Source organism: Schistocerca serialis, chromosome 6 (assembly GCF_023864345.2).
Source record: "Schistocerca serialis cubense isolate TAMUIC-IGC-003099 chromosome 6, iqSchSeri2.2, whole genome shotgun sequence".
Lineage (NCBI taxonomy): Eukaryota > Metazoa > Arthropoda > Insecta > Orthoptera > Acrididae > Schistocerca > Schistocerca serialis.
In genome coordinates, this window is record NC_064643.1 from 187907387 (window position 1) to 187924322 (window position 16936).

General features: G+C 45.6%; 2 protein-coding genes across 2 annotated transcripts in view; one reads left to right on the forward strand and one right to left on the reverse strand.

The window, feature by feature from the left end:
* The window catches only part of LOC126483713 (uncharacterized), a 121508-nt gene that overhangs the window by 70003 nt on the left and 34569 nt on the right, over positions 1 to 16936 (reverse strand). The window lies entirely within an intron of this gene.
* Positions 10000 to 16936, forward strand: part of LOC126483712 (leucine-zipper-like transcriptional regulator 1) — an 80677-nt gene continuing 73740 nt past the window's right edge. The window contains exon 1 of the mRNA XM_050106807.1: positions 10000 to 10241. The gene's annotated coding sequence lies outside the window, so the exon portion shown is untranslated. The remainder of the gene's footprint in view (positions 10242 to 16936) is intronic.

The window sequence follows — 16936 nt, forward strand, 5'->3', positions numbered from 1 at the left end:
CACTACAGATATTCGGATTTAGGTTACGACGTGTTCGATGTGCCTGCCATCACTGGCGAGTGGCGCAGACGAATAGCGAAATTCTGCATGACCTCCTGAAGTGTCTGAACATCGGTGCTGTCGATGACTTTTGAATAGCTGTTATCAGCTCAGCAGTGGTTTTGAGATTATTGCTGTACACCTTGTCTTCAATGTAGCCGCATAAAAAGGAGTCGCATGATTTCAGATCCGGAGAATATGGCGCCCAGTCGAGGCCCCTGCCAGTGGCCTCTGGGTACCGCGTCTTGTCGAAATCAGTGTCACTTAGGATCATGGGGATGAAATCATGTTCCAAAACCTTCACGTACCGTTCGGTCGTCACCGTCCCATCAAGGAATATCGCACCGACTATTCCGTGACTGGGCATTGCACACCACACAGTGACCTGTTGAGGGTGAAGAGACTTCTCGATCGCGAAATGCAGATTCTCAGTCCCCCAAATGCGCTAATTTTGCTTATTGAGTAACCCATCCAAATGAAAGTGGGCTTCGTCGCTAAACCAAACGATGCAGCGGTTATTATCCTGCCCCGTGGTCAGCCGAGCAGTTTGAAAGCCATAACGCGAACTGTTCGGAAGTTATGGCGATTTTATTTCATATAGTTCAATAATTATCACCCTGTATTTGTATATTTGATTTATTTATAATTAAAGAACTTTGTTTAGCGACTTCGACATTTTTGTAAACAGAGGAATTTACGAGGTGTGGCTAGAAAAAAACCGGACTAGTACTGGTGAAACAATAAAACGAATGCAATAAGGCTGAAAGTCGCGTGGCCTGTCACGTGACTCTCGCTCCGCCTACTGCTCGAGTTTCATCTGCCTCCTGCACTCAGTCTGCCCGTGGCATCTGTTTTAAGTAGTTGACGTTTTGTCTGTGCGTCGGAAAATGTTGAGTGTACAGGGAGAACAGCGTGTTAACATCAAATTTTGTTTCAAACTAGGAAAATCTGCAAGTGAAACGTTTGTAATGTTACAACAAGTGTACGGCGATGATTGTTTATCGCGAACACAAGTGTTTGAGTGGTTTAAACGATTTAAAGATGGGCGCGAAGACACCAGTGATGACACTCGCACTGGCAGACCATTGTCAGCAAAAACTGATGCAAACATTGAAAAAAATCGGTAAACTTGTTCGACAAGATCGCCGTTTAACAATCAGAGCAGTGTCTGAATTAACAGGAGTTGACAAGGAAAGTGTTAGGCAGATTCTTCATGAAAGTTTCAACATGGACAAAGTGTGTTCAAAAATGGTTCCAAAGTGTCTCACAATTGAACAGAAGGAACGCCGAAGAATGATTTGTTCTGACATCCTGGAAAACATTGAAAGTGATCCCACCTTCTTACAAAATCGATGCATTGGAAAACTCCTGGTTCTCCACGACAAAAAAAAAAGCACGAATGTCAAAATCGAATTTCAACGCAATGATGATTGTTTTTTTTGACATCAAAGGGATTGTGCACATTGATTGGGTACCAGAGGGACAAACAGTGAATCAGCATTACTACATTAGCGTCCTGGCTACCCTACGTGAGCGAGTACGGAGAAAACGGAACGATTTGTGGAGAAAAAAGTCATGGATCCTTCACCAAGACAATGCCCCAGCTCACAGTGCGTTGTCAGTGAAGACGTTTTTGGCAAAACACAACATTCCCATCTTAGATCATCCACCCTACTCACCTGATTTGGCCCCCTGTGACTTTTTTCTTTTCCCTAAAGTCAAGTCAGCTTTGAAAGGAACTAGATTTGAGACTGTTGAAGCAGTAAAAGAAAAAGCGACGGAAGTAATGTATGGACTTACCGAAAATGATCTGCAGCATTGCTATGAACAGTGGAAAATTCGTATGGAGCGGTGTAGAGACCGAGGAGGAGAGTATATTGAAGGAGATAACATGAAATTGTAAATAATTGTAAATAAATGTTTTTTCCAGCATCAGTCCGGTTTTTTTCTAGCCGCACCTCGTATTTAGCGATCAAGACAGCTCGGTTGACAAGACAAGTCACAATGATCGCAGACTCAGGCAGGAAAATTTTTTTCCCTTTTAATAAACTTTGTAGTGGTGTACGGTACGGTAATGAGACTATTGTCCGCACTATGGGAGCCACGTAGATATTAGAGTGCGAGAACCGCCGATGCTGTAGAGGCGTACTTCAGGAAATATCGTTATGTAGCAGCTTCTTCACTGCGTGATAACTTTATCAGGAGCGATGGATGGTATCTACAGATATGCAAGAGGTCGCACTCCGCCGACGTCGTTAGGTTAGTGTACAGTGCCTGTCGCGGATGTTATTGTCTCCAGGTCGACGACGAGCAGAGTTAATGGACGTTTGTATGCAGTTCTTCCCGTCGAGACACACATAAAAGGTGAGCTGTAATCTATGAAGTGGTCTTGAAGAGATGTGAACACGGTTAGCGGCAGTAACATGAACGAATTACTCTGCTTACCATGTCAGGTAAGAAAAGTGTGTTAGGTTAACTGGCGCTAAAGAATCTTTGTTTCATCATTTCTGATGAGCCGTTGGGCTCATGTTTACGAAGATCTGACTTTTAAAGCAGTGCGCAGCTAATCGCACGGATGGCGGGGAGATAACGCAGCATAAAAGGGCCACATGACACTGCAGCCTATGACAGTCTTCCGCCATTTAAATTTATTCCGTGCGCTTCAGGATACATGTTGAACATTTAGAGTTTATTTTCACCACAGTGCACCTATGGTGATTATTTCGCCATTTTAATGTTGTCCTAGGGTCTCATTAATGGAAAAAGCTGCCCAAAACCTATAGCTTTCCTATAGCACGAATTTATAGAGAGAACTTCGGAAAGAAAGGTAGTGTTTACTTGTTAACATGTACTGAAGGGCCATGAGAAGAGAACTATTGATGCAAGTAGTTTGGGTCAGAGATTTGTCGATTCCGCGATGTGTTTCCGCCTGAAATGCATCACTCAGCCACCCTCTTACAAGGAACCCCGTAAGTGGTGGTGGTTAGTGTTTAACGTCCCGTAGACAACGAGGTCATTAGAGACGGAGCGCAAGCTCGGGTTAGGGAAGGATTGGGAAGGAAATCGGCCGTGCCCTTTCAAAGGAACCATCTCGGCATTCGCCTGAAAAGATTTAGGGAAATCACGGAAAACCTAAATCAGGATTGCCGGAGACGGGATTGAACCGTCGTCCTCCCGAATGCGAGTCCAGTGTGCTAACCACTGCGCCACCTCGCTCGGTAACCCCTTAAGTGCGAGGTCGCAAAAGGCCAATGATATTTACGGCATTCGAAGCCCCACGTAGTCTATCATGCAACCACAATATTGGCTGATAATGGCAACAGGAGGCGGGACTGGATGAATCCAATGGTGAGCACAGCATGAAGCTACGGAGCGTAGTCAAGCTGTCTAGACGACGAGCAACGCACAACAGTGCTGGAGCGCTAGTGGTGTTGATACAAAGCAGAGCCATGGCAACGATAAACACAGCAATATCTCCCATCTACAGGAGCAGTTGCGGAAGTTGACATTTCGTCAGAAAGGAACATAAGAAATTTCACAGACTGAGAAAGAAGCGGCAAATGAAGTATTAGCATTTCTGCAAGACGAGTCAGTGGAATGTGTGATGTGTATGCTAGCCTGTGCGAACAATTTATATGAAGAGTACAACGATGACGGTTCGTGCTTGACAAGTGAAAGTGGTATTGAACATGCGTCGAGCCATATAGTTCATCATCGTTGTCGGACAGTGAGTCATACAATAAAAAAACGATTATTAACAGATTTAGAATAAGACCGCAGCAATATGACCGTGTAGCGTATAAGAATAACTACGGATATTCCGTGGAAGACAAGACGCAATTTTTACAAAAACTGGTGTTTGCGTGTTTCAAGAATGCTTGATACAACTTGCAGGATGTGCATGATAGTGACCTTCTACGTTATACACATAAAATTGCACGCGACATAGGATTACAGTAATTTCAGGGCAAGTAGTGGATGGCTGCTTACCTTCAAACAGTGCTGCAGAATTAGAAGAGGTAAGATAACGAAATATCAAAGAAAGCGTCGACTTGATGGTTCACAGCAGACTAGAAAATCGTCGCGGAAATTTGTAGATGTGATAAACAAGCTCATCCCATTGTTCATCTAGGGATTTGTTTTCAACTCCAATCAATGAGGATTTGAAGAGGAAATTCGTTATGAAAGGAACCCTTGAAATTATAGGTACCAAGAAAGTTGTTTCAAGACCGACTAACATCGATGCCTTAACGCATTCGTATACAATCATACCGACTGTTAACATGGGTGATAAATAGGTTGGGAAGTTATTTATTGTGCTGCAAGGAGTTGGAGGTGCTCTGCCCCCTGCGATTCTTTCTCGTGTGCGTGACCTTGCAAGGACAGTAGGGAATATTTACGTCACAGCAAGCAAGAGGGGGAAAATGGGCGTTAAGAGAACAACTATGTTATGAGCGCTGTTTTGGGTTCGAATATCTTACTTTTGCTTGATTTCTGGCCTGGCTGTAAACACCATACCATTTCTGAGCAACTTCAAAGCAAACTATCCCTCCTGAAAAGAGTGTGACATTGCAGTTAGTACCACCTGAAAGTACTGGACAAATTCAGCCTCTGGATTTGTTTTTCTACTGGTCTATAAAACATATCATAGCAATATCTGCAGCTATGTCTTAAAGGATAGTCACTTTCACTATAAACTCCACGCCAAACTGCTTCGCTCTTCACTTGCATGCCATCACATTCCATCAGTTCTCAACGCCCCGTTACACCGAAATGATTCCATATGCATTCTTTAAAAGTAGAAAACTAGCTGAATGTGCTGCACGGTTTGTAGCTCCCAGGAAGTTCGCCCTCGATCTTGATGGTGGGAATCTTTGTTGTCACTGTGGCACGCTATTTGTCAATCGGTGTAAACAGTGCAAGTTAATGGTTTGTTTTGAACGTTTCTTGAAGATCAACGGTGTCGATTTTGTGAAGTGTAATACATACATCCCATAGAAAGTTTATCCCTGCACCTTCTGGACACTCATTTTCTGTCGCCCTCCTGATGCAATGGTGAGTCATTAGCAGCTAATATTTGTCTTGTCATAACTGTTAACAAACTACTTCCAAATGAGCCTTACTAAACATTGAACATGCGACCTCGCACTCAAGGGATTCCTTGTTAGTGAAACTACTGTAGTCGAGATGCACATCGCGTTTCATCATTACGCACGATACGTCCAAGGAAGGACGCAAGTAGAGCGTGTTGAGCAACTGACTCTCGCGAGGCAAATGAAATACGTGGTTTGGAAACTGAGTCGCCATACAGACTGCAGACTTTGCAATGCATTCTAATACTGTTACGGACTTGTTGGTCATGAGAGAGCGGAGTCGAAAAAAAGTATTAGTAGATGAGGTGAGGCCGTATCCTAGATGACAAAATACTATCAAATGATTGCAGTTTGCTCGTAGAAATGCAGCCCGTCGTATTTTATTTTGCGTATCTGGAATATTATTACGGTACCGTCTGCACAGCTAATAAAACACAACTGTCAGGAACACTTCACTTCACTCATCAAAAACATCGTCAGTGCTCGTAAAATTTAACAGTTGCGAATTAGCTAGGACCATTTGTTAAGCTGCTGAACTGACGTTATTTTGTTTGTTGCGTTTCCCTCGTCTATTTCTCGCTTACGTCCGCAGCGCAGTATGCTCATAAGTTCCATGCGCCTCATCTTTCTAAGCATATTCCCGTCTGTTTTCTGTTTGTGGCACTACGAATTACTTGATTATTATGCATTCCCACAAAAATCTGCATGTATTAGGATTTTCGCTGTTCCATTCGCGCATGGAGCGCGGGCAGAACGGTTGCTCAAACGCCTCTTCGTTAACGTAATTTATCTTTGCGTTCCCGGCCCCTAGGGGACGAAACCCTAGGCTTTATTGTATTTCAATATTCCTCACTAAATTTGGGTTCGGGAAACTCTGTAAGCAGGCTTTTGTGGTCAAGTTGCCGTCTATCTGCGAAGGCGTCGAATAAATAACTCAGCACATTTTTTTCCCCGGCCAGTTTAGTTTTAAACAGGGGAATTTGTGCGAGACATCGTGTAGTATTCCCGCCTCAGTCCCTATAGTTTGAATTTCCGATAGCTAGCGGTGCTATACGTTGCTTTCAAGATGGCGTCTGTGGCGGAGGTGCGCTCCAAGCAGAAATCTGTCGTTTGAGTTTCTTTTAGCGGAAAACCAGAGAATCGCATATATTTGTAAGTACTTGCAGAATGTCTATGAAGACCTGTCAGTGAACAAAAGCATGGTGAGCCATTGAGCGAGGAGTCTATCATCATCGCAACAGGGATTACTGTGAATAAAACGGAGAATATGCTTTATACTTGGAATTCCGGAGAACATTCTTAGTTTCGTGTGAATAAAGGGAGTCTGAAAATACACTTCATCCGAGAATGTTCTCAGCATGAGTAAAAGGGTGAGAAAGTAGCTCAAAACATTCTCCGATTTCGTATGAATAAAACTAGAGGAGCTTCTTACAAGCGGAGAACACTCTCCGTTTTCGGAAGTGAGCGTCGTTAGCATACTTCGAGACGAGTACTATTGAGGTCATGTTTTACTGTGTTTTTTTAGTAAAAATGGGAGAATCTGTGTTGCCTGGAAACAAGAAAAAAAACACTACTGGCCATTAAAATTGCTACACCAAGAACAAATGCAGATGATGAACGGGTATTCATTGGACAAATATATTATACTAGAACTCACGTGTGATTACATTTTCACGCAGTTTGGGTCCATAGATCCTGAGAAATCAGTGCCCAGAACAACCACGTCTGGCCGTAATAACAGCCTTGATACGTCTGGGCATTGAGTCTAACAGAGCTTGGATGGCGTGTACAGGTACAGCTGCCCATGCAGTTTCAACATGATATCACAGTTCGTCAAGAGTAGTGACTGGCGTATTGTGACGAGCCAGTTGCTCAGCCACCATTGACCAGACGTTTTCAATTGGTGAGAGATCTGGAGAATGTGCTGGCCAGGGCAGCAGTCGAACATTTTCTGTATTCAGAAAGGCCCGTACAGGACCTCCAATATGCGGTCGTGCATTATCCTGCTGAAATGTAGGGTTTCGCAGGGATCGAATGAAGGGTAGAGCCACGGGTCGTAACACATCTGAAATGTAACGTCCTTTGTTCAAAGTGCCGTCAATGCAAACAAGAGGTAACCGAGACATGTAACCAATGGCACCCCATACCATCACGCCGGATGATACGCCAGTATGGCGATGACGAATACACGCTTCCAATGTGCGTTCACCGCGATGTGGCCAAACACGGATGCGACCATCATGATGCTGTAAGCAGAACCTGGATTCATCCGAGAAAATGACATTTTGCCACTAGTGCACCCAGGTTCGTTGTTGAGCACAACATCGCAAGCGCTCCCGTCTGTGATGCAGCGTCAAGGGTAACCGCAGCCACGGTCTCCGAGCTGATAGTCCATGATGCTGCAAACGTCGTCGAACTGTTCGTGCAGATGGTTGTTGTCTTGCAAACGTCCCCATATGTTGACTCAGGGATCGAGACGTGGCTGTACGATCCCTTACAGCCATGCGGATAAGATGCCTGTCATCTCGACTGCTAGTGATAACGAGGCCATTGGGATCCAGCATGGCGTTCCGTATTACCCTCCTGAATCCATCAATTCCATATTCTAGTAACAGTCATTTGATCTCTACCAACGCGAGCAGTAATGTCACGATACGATAAACCGCAATCGCGATAGGCTACAATCCGACCTTTATCAAAGTTGGAAACGTGACGGTACGCATTTCTCCTCCTTACACGAGGCATCACAACAACGTTTCACCAGGCAACGCCGGTCAACTGCTGTTTGAGTATGAGAAATCGGTTGGAAACTTTCCTCATGTCAGCACGTTGTAGTTGTCGCCACCGGCGCCTACCTTGTGTGAATGCTCTGAAAAGCTAATCATTTGCATATCACAGCATCTTCTTCCCGTCGGTTAAATTTCGCGTCCGTAGCACGTCATCTTCGTGGTGTAGCAATTTTAATGCCCAGTAGTGTACGTAGCCCGAAGAAATAATGAAGAGACAAACTGTAGAAGTTTATATGGGTTTAACAGTAAAAACAATATTTGCCTGGTGAACTTCCCGAAAATCATGAAAGAAAGAGGCGACCTTTCGGACAAATGGAAAACCAAAACTTAGGAGACCCAAGTTTTCAGAATAATGTACGAGAAGGTTTAGGTGTACTCCAGACAACCGTTTCACTGAAATTTTCAAATGTTCATCATCATATTTTCTCAAAGCATAAGTCATAAATTTTGTTATGCTAGAAAGAAGTAGGCAGGTAAGTAAAACTAATAACTGGTTTATTACAAACCTAGTGATCTGTTCCTCGTAACGAATTGCAAGCGCGATTACGAACTTGACACGCAAGCGGACTATTATGCATCATATTTAACGAAAATTGTTCGTGTTAGAAAACTCCGACAGAGTTCCCGTTTGAAGTAAATGAAACTGTCATGTAATCTTAAAATATTCGCGTAATGTGTTCACCTAACTTCAGAAACAAAAACAGTTTCCCGCATGGCGATAATTAGGTAACATCGCAAGAAAATGCCCTTTCATTACCTGTCCATAATCGTCGTAATATACATCTACAACTACATGGATGCTCTGCAAATCACATCTAAGTGCCTGGCACAGGGTTCATCGAACCACCTTCACAATTCTCTATTATTCCAATCTAGTACATTGCGCGGAAAGAATGAACACCTATATCTCTCCGTACGAGCTCTGATTTCCCTTATTTTATCGTGGTGATCGTTCCTATGTAGATCGGTGTCAACAAAATATTTTCCCATTCGGAGGAGAAAGTTGGTGATTGGAATTTCGCGAGAAGATTCCGTCGCAACGAACAACGTGCTTGACGAGGTTCGAACCTTCGACCTTCTACAAAGCAAGTTTGGTGGGTTGGTTAATTTGTGGGAGGGGACAAAACAGAGAGGTCATCGGTCCCATCGGATTAGGGAAGGATGAGGAAGGAGGTCGGCCGTGCCCTTTCAAAGGAACCATCCCGGCACCTGCCTGAAGCAGATTTAGGGATATCACGGAACTAAATCAGGATGACCGGAGGCGAGTTTGACCGGTCGTCCTCCCGAAAGCGAGTCTAGAGTGCTACCCAGGGCGCCAACTGGTTCGTTACAGCAGGTTTGTGCACTAACAACTATGCACTATCGAAGTACACTGCAAAGGTTTATTGTATTTGTGACTGGTGTGCCAGGAGCAACGAATAATTGGCAACCTTCAAAAATTCGGCTTCACGCAATGTCATCCAAAGCTTATCTAACGTAAGCCGATCTCTGTGATTATAATAACGCTGAATCGCGTCTTGTGCGGAAGGATACAGTAGTGTTTCATTAGTACTGTGTATGAAACTTGTGTATTTCGTTAGCTGGTTAGCATCGTTTTGTGCATGCGCGCGCGTGTGTGTGTGAGATGAAATACGAAATAAAAGTGCCAGAACCAGGATTCAAGATCCAAACACAGCAAGAAAGAAAGCCGGACAAGGAACTAGAAGTGAACTGACCAATTGTGGTAGCAGTTCGACAGCGGCGAGCGATTCGAGCGTGACCTTGACCGCTCTGATTGGAGGAAACCAGCTCCAGCCCGTGAAGTGTCAACTACCAAGTCAGTTTAATCGGACTATAAATAAAGTTATACCGTCATTCTACCCCATGCCCCTCCTCCATCGAGAAGACAAGTCCAGCCATGGACAATTGGTATCAAAATCGTGAAGAAATGATTTACTCTTTTTAATTACGGCTAGACGCCCAACATGGCAGTCCACCGCGCTTGTGGCGTGTTATCTTCGCGGCGCGAGGCGCGTGTTGTTTGTTTCGTCGCCCAGACTTCCGTAGCTGGCGCTGTAGTCGCTTCAGAGTCCGCGTGGCCTTCGCAGCATACTTTCTCTGCAGTTCCGGCTGAGATGCCGTTCGCGACGTGTCGTGCATTCCGCTGCTGTCACGTGCTGGCCGAGGTTTTCGTTGCAGCCGTCGTGGTGATTCTGCCGCCGTGACGCCACATCATGATGGCGTAACTGTCGCCTGTTCCACCTGCGGCGCAGTCTTCGATGCCACCCCTCGGCATTGTCCCACCACGTGGACACAGCCGTCGTCGCACGCCTTGTCTTAAGTAAGTGGCCGACCATTTGTAACGGTGTCGACAGCGCGTTCGTAGACTTCAGCTGTGGGCGAAATGAGCTCGGGTGAACTCGACATGACTCTGATCGAGGAAGTTACAAAATTAACTGAAAAAAATGACTGATGGTTTTAATGAACGGTGTGACCGAAACTAACGTTATGCTAACTTTCACAGGTCAGCTACACGAAAAGACACTGGGCCGGTGCATAAGTTCGTACCGCTTTTCCGTGAGTTTAATAAATACAAGAGATGTACATAACAGGTGTACATAACGGAGACCTTAGTAATCAATAATATATTCTCCTTTACTATCTACAACAGTGCGCCAAAGAAAGGGCAACTTTTCGATTCCCCAACTGTAGAAATCACGTGGCTTTGAGGCGAAGAACTTGAGCCATCTGCGAAACGCATTTTCATCTGCAAAGGAAATTTCGAGAAGCTTGTTCGATAGAGAGCGGAAAACGTGAAAATCTGACGGTGCATGATCAGGTCAATAACGTGGGTGCAGAATGACTTCTCAACCCAACTCCCGTTTACTTTTGTGTCAGTCTAGCAGAATGCGGGCGGGAGTTATCGTGGAGTAACATCACTTCACGCACACTTCCTGGTCGTTGTTCTTGGATAACGTCTGCAAGACGTCTCAGTTGTTGACAGTAAGCGCCTCAATGCGTAACATTGTTTTGTGGATGTGCAGAGGTCTTTGTACAGCTAGTTGCTGCGTTGTTTGGATTGAATCATTCCTTTCTTTTCGTTATGTTAGCCTAAAGACACAGTTTCTGATCACCAGTAACGATACAGGATAGTAAGGATCGGTGTTGTTCACGAGCCAATTGATGACGAGCACGTAGAGATACACAGTCACCCATTGATCTTTGTGATTTTGGCTTCGGGTATGCGGTACCGATGCACCCCGTTTTTTAGCCTTCGCCATTGCATGCAAAGTCGCACGTTGGTGGAATTATCATAGCTCATCACATTTGCCAGTCCTCGAGTACACTGGCCGGGATCATTGTGAACGAATGCTATTAAACGATCTTTCTCAAATCCCGAAGGTTTCTTTTCTTGCCGTGCTTTGTCCAATGGCATTATCCCCGTACACGGCACAAATTAACGTCCACAGCTCCTCTCACTATCTCCAAATGACAAAATATGTAGATCAAATAGCAACAGAGAACTACAAATAAAAAAAGGACAGTCGATAAATAAACCCATAACAACGGGGATAGCAAAACAGAAATGCTACGAACTTATGCACTGACCGAATACAAACATTCCCGCAGTCTGAGAGATTCGTGAGACGATTGTGTACGTGGTCATACGAATTATTAATAAATGTTGTACGACTGAAGTTGACTGGCGACTTGTGCATCTACTTGGAATAAGTAGTTGCGTTCGAAAGTACCACTGAGTTCGAATACTCTGCAAACAGACTAGTGGAACGCAACTCCGATATTGCAGCGATCAGTTATGTTCTCTCCAGCAGCAAATGTGTGAAGATCTGTGATAGATGTATTCATACATGGGGTACAACTCAAGATAGGAAGTGAAACAAGAGTAGCATCGGCAACTACATCTACATTTATACTCCGCAAGCCACCCAACGGTGTGTGGCGGAGGGCACTTTACGTGCCACTATCATTACCTCCCTTTCCTGTTCCAGTCGCGTATGGTTCGCGGGAAGAACGACTGTCTGAAAGCCTCCGTGCGCGCTCGAATCTCTCTAATTTTACATTCGTGATCTCCTCGGGAGGTATAAGTAGGGGGAAACAATATATTCGATACCTCATCCAGAAACGCACCCTCTCGAAACCTGGCGAGCAAGCTACACCGCGATGCAGAGCGCCTCTCTTGCAGAGTCTGCCACTTGAGATTATTAAACATCTCCGTAACGCTATCACGGTTACCAAATAATCCTGTGACGAAACGCGCCGCTCTTCTTTGGATCTTCTCTATCTCCTCCGTCAACCCGATCTGGTACGGATCCCACACTAATGAGCAATACTCAAGTATAGGTCGAACGAGTGTTTTGTAAGCCACCTCCGTTGTTGATGGACTACATTTTCTAAGCACTCTCCCAATGAATCTCAACCTGGTACCCGCCTTACCAACAATTAATTTTATATGATCATTCCACTTCAAATCGTTCCGCACGCATACTCCCAGATATTTTACAGAAGTAACTGCTACCAGTGTTTGTTCCGCTATCATATAATCATACAATAAAGGATCCTTCTTTCTATGTATTCGCAATTCATTACATTTGTCAATGTTAAGGGACAGTTGCCACTCCCTGCACCAAGTGCCTATCCGCTGCAGCTCTTCCTGCATTTCGCTACAATTTTCTAATGCTGCAACTTCTCTGTATACTACTGCATCATCCGCGAAAAGCCGCATGGAACTTCCGACACTATCTACTAGGTCATTTATATATATTGTGAAAAGCAATGGTCCCATAACACTCCCCTGTGGCACGCCAGAGGTTACTTTAACGTCTGTAGACGTCTCTCCATTGATAACATGCTGTGATCTGTTTGCTAAAAACTCTTCAATCCAGCCACACAGCTGGTCTGATATTCCGTAGGCTCTTACTTTGTTTATCAGGCGACAGTGCGGAACTGTATCGAACACCTCCCGGAAGTCAAGAAAAATAGCATCTACCTGGGAGCCTGTATCTAATATTTTCTGGGCCTCATGAACAAATAAAGCAAGTTGGGTCTCACACGATCGCTGTTTCCGGAATCCATGTTGATTCCTATATAGTAGATTATGGGTTTCCAAAAACGACATGATACTCGAGCAAAAAACATGTTCTAAAATTCTACAACGGATCGACGTCAGAGATATAGGTCTATAGTTTTGCGCATCTGCTCGACGACCCTTCTTGAAGACTGGGACTACCTGTGCTCTTTTCCAATCATTTGGAGCCTTCTGTTCCTCTAGAGACTTGCGGTACACGGCTGTTAGAAGGGGGGCAAGTTCTTTCGCGTACTCTGTGTAGAATCGAATTGGTATCCCGTCAGGTCCAGTGGACTTTCCTCTGTTGAATGATACCAGCTGCTTTTCTATTCCTTGGACACTTATTTCGCTGTCAGTCATTTTTTCATTTGTGCGAGGATTTAGAGAAGGAACTGCAGTGCGGTCTTCCTCTGTGAAACAGCTTTGGAAAAAGGTGTTTAGTATTTCAGCTTTACGCGTTTGCCATCCTCTTTAGACGAAGCAGGGAGGCTTGCTCTTCTCCGGCAAGAAGCGAAAATGGTTCAAATGGCTCTAAGCACTATGGGACTTAACATCTGAGATTATCAGTCCCCCAGACTTAGAACTGCTTAAACCTAACTAACCTAAGGACATCACACACTTCCATGCCTGAGGCAGGATTCGAACCTGCGACCGTAGAGGCAGCGCGGTTCCGGACTGAAGCGGCTGGAACCGCTCGGTCACAGCGGTCGGCGCAAGAAGCGAGGGGGTCGTGGCTAGTGGAGCGCTAAACCACGAACCAAGGAGTGCGTTGCGTAACGCAGGGTATTGCGGACGTGGACGAGCAGGGGCGCATACGTACACTGAGCTGACAAAAGTCTTCGGAGGCCTCCTGATACCGTGTCGGATGTCCTTCGCCCCGGCATATTGCAGCAGCTCGACGTTGCATGCAGAAATACTGAGCCATGCCGCCTCTGATCTCTCGATTATGTCTCATAAATATTCAGTGGAATTCATGTCGAGCCATCTGAGTGGCCAAATGTTTCGCTTGAGTTGTCCAGAATGTTGTTCAAATCAACCACAAACAGTTGTGGCCGGGTGACATGGCGCATTGTCATCCATAAAAATTCCGTTTTTTCTTTGTTTTGGAAACATGGAGTCCATGAATGGCTTCTGATAGTCTCCAAGTAACCCAACATAACCGTTTTCAGTCCATGAACAGGTCAATTGGACCAGGGGACCCAGTCAGTTCCACATAAACGCAACCCACATCATTTTTTTTTAGTCATCAGTCTACTGACTGGTTTGATGCGGCCCGCCACGAATTCCTTTCCTGTGGTAACCTCTTCATCTCAGAGTAGCACTTGCAACCTACGTCCTCAGTTATTTGCTTGACGTATTCCAATCTCTGTCTTCCTCTACAGTTTTTGCCCTCTACAGCTCCCTCTAGTATCATGGAAGTCATTCCCTCATGTCTTAGCAGATGTCCTATCATCCTGTCCCTTCTCCTTATCAGTGTTTTCCACATATTCCTTTCCTCTCCGATTCTGCGTAGAACCTCCACATTCCTTACCTTATCAGTCCACCTAATTTTCAACATTCGTCTATAGCACCACATCTCAAATGCTTCGATTCTCTTCTGTTCCGGTTTTCCCACAGTCCATGTTTCACTACCATACAATGCTGTACTCCAGACGTACATCCTCAGAAATTTCTTCCTCAAATTAAGGCCGGTATTTGATATTAGTAGACTTCTCTTAGCCAGAAATGCTTTTTTTGCCATAGCGAGTCTGCTTTTGATGTCCTCCTTACTCCATCCGTCATTGGTTATTTTACTGCCTAGGTAGCAGAATTCCTTAACTTCATTGACTTCGTGACCATCAATCCTGATGTTAAGTTTCTCGCTGTTCTCATTTCTACTACTTCTCATTACCTTCGTCTTTCTCCGATTTACTCTCAAACCATACTGTGTACTCATTAGACTGTTCATTCTGTTCAGCAGATCATTTAATTCTTCTTCACTTTCACTCAGGATAGCAATGTCATCAGCGAATCGTATCATTGATATCCTTTCACCTTGTATTTTAATTCCACTCCTGAACGTTTCTTTTATTTCCATCATTGCTTCCTCGATGTACAGATTGAAGAGTAGGGGCGAAAGGCTACAGCCTTGTCTTACACCCTTCTTAATATGAGCACTTCGTTCTTGATCGTCCACTCTTATTATTCCCTCTTGGTTGTTGTACATATTGTATGTGACCCGTCTCTCCCTATAGCTTACCCCTACTTTTTTCAGAATCTCGAACAGCTTGCACCATTTTATATTGTCGAACGTTTTTTCCAGGTCGACAAATACACTCCTGGAAATGGAAATAAGAACACATTGACACCGGTGTGTCAGACCCACCATACTTGCTCCGGACACTGCGAGAGGGCTGTACACAGCGGACACACCAGGAACCGCGGTGTTGGCCGTCGAATGGCGCTAGCTGCGCAGCATTTGTGCACCGCCGCCGTCAGTGTCAGCCAGTTTGCCGTGGCATACGGAGCTCCATCGCAGTCTTTAACACTGGTAGCATGCCGCGACAGCGTGGACGTGAACCGTATGTGCAGTTGACGGACTTTGAGCGAGGGCGTATAGTGGGCATGCGGGAGGCCGGTTGGACGTACCGCCGAATTGCTCAACACGTGGGGCGTGAGGTCTCCACAGTACATCGATGTTGTCGCCAGTGGTCGGTGGAAGGTGCACGTGCCCGTCGACCTGGGACCGGACCGCAGCGACGCACGGATGCACGCCAAGACCGTAGGATCTTACGCAGTGCCGTAGGGGACCGCACCGCCACTTCCCAGCAAATTAGGGACACTGTTGCTCCTGGGGTAACGGCGAGGACCATTCGCAACCGTCTCCATGAAGCTGGGCTACGGTCCCGCACACCGTTAGGCCGTCTTCCGCTCACGCCCCAACATCGTGCAGCCCGCCTCCAGTGGTGTCGCGACAGGCGTGAATGGAGGGACGAATGGAGACGTGTCGTCTTCAGCGATGAGAGTCGCTTCTGCCTTGGTGCCAATGATGGTCGTATGCGTGTTTGGTGCCGTGCAGGTGAGCGCCACAATCAGGACTGCATACGACCGAGGCACACAGGGCCAACACCCGGCATCATGGTGTGGGGAGCGATCTCCTACACTGGCCGTACACCACTGGTGATCGTCGAGGGGACACTGAATAGTGCACGGTACATCCAAACCGTCATCGAACCCATCGTTCTACCATTCCTAGACCGGCAAGGGAACTTGCTGTTCCAACAGGACAATGCACGTCCGCATGTATCCCGTGCCACCCAACGTGCTCTAGAAGGTGTAAGTCAACTACCCTGGCCAGCAAGATCTCCGGATCTGTCCCCCATTGAGCATGTTTGGGACTGGATGAAGCGTCGTCTCACGCGGTCTGCACGTCCAGCACGAACGCTGGTCCAACTGAGGCGCCAGGTGGAAATGGCATGGCAAGCCGTTCCACAGGACTACATCCAGCATCTCTACGATCGTCTCCATGGGGGAATAGCAGCCTGCATTGCTGCGAAAGGTGGATATACACTGTACTAGTGCCGACATTGTGCATGCTCTGTTGCATGTGTCTATGTGCCTGTGGTTCTGTCAGTGTGATCATGTGATGTATCTGACCCCAGGAATGTGTCAATAAAGTTTCCCCTTCCTGGGACAATGAATTCACGGTGTTCTTATTTCAGTTTCCAGGAGTGTACTATGAAAGTGTCTTGATTCTTCTTTAGCCTTGCTTCCATTATTAGCCGTAACGTCAGAATTGCCTCTCTCGTCCCTATACTTTTCCTAAAGCCAAACTGATCTTCACCTAGCGCATTCTCAATTTTCTTTTCCATTCTTCTGTATATCATTCTTGTAAGCAGCTTCGATGCTGTTAAGCTGATTGTGCGATAATTCTCGCACTTGTCAGCTCTTGCCGTCTTCGGAATTGTGTG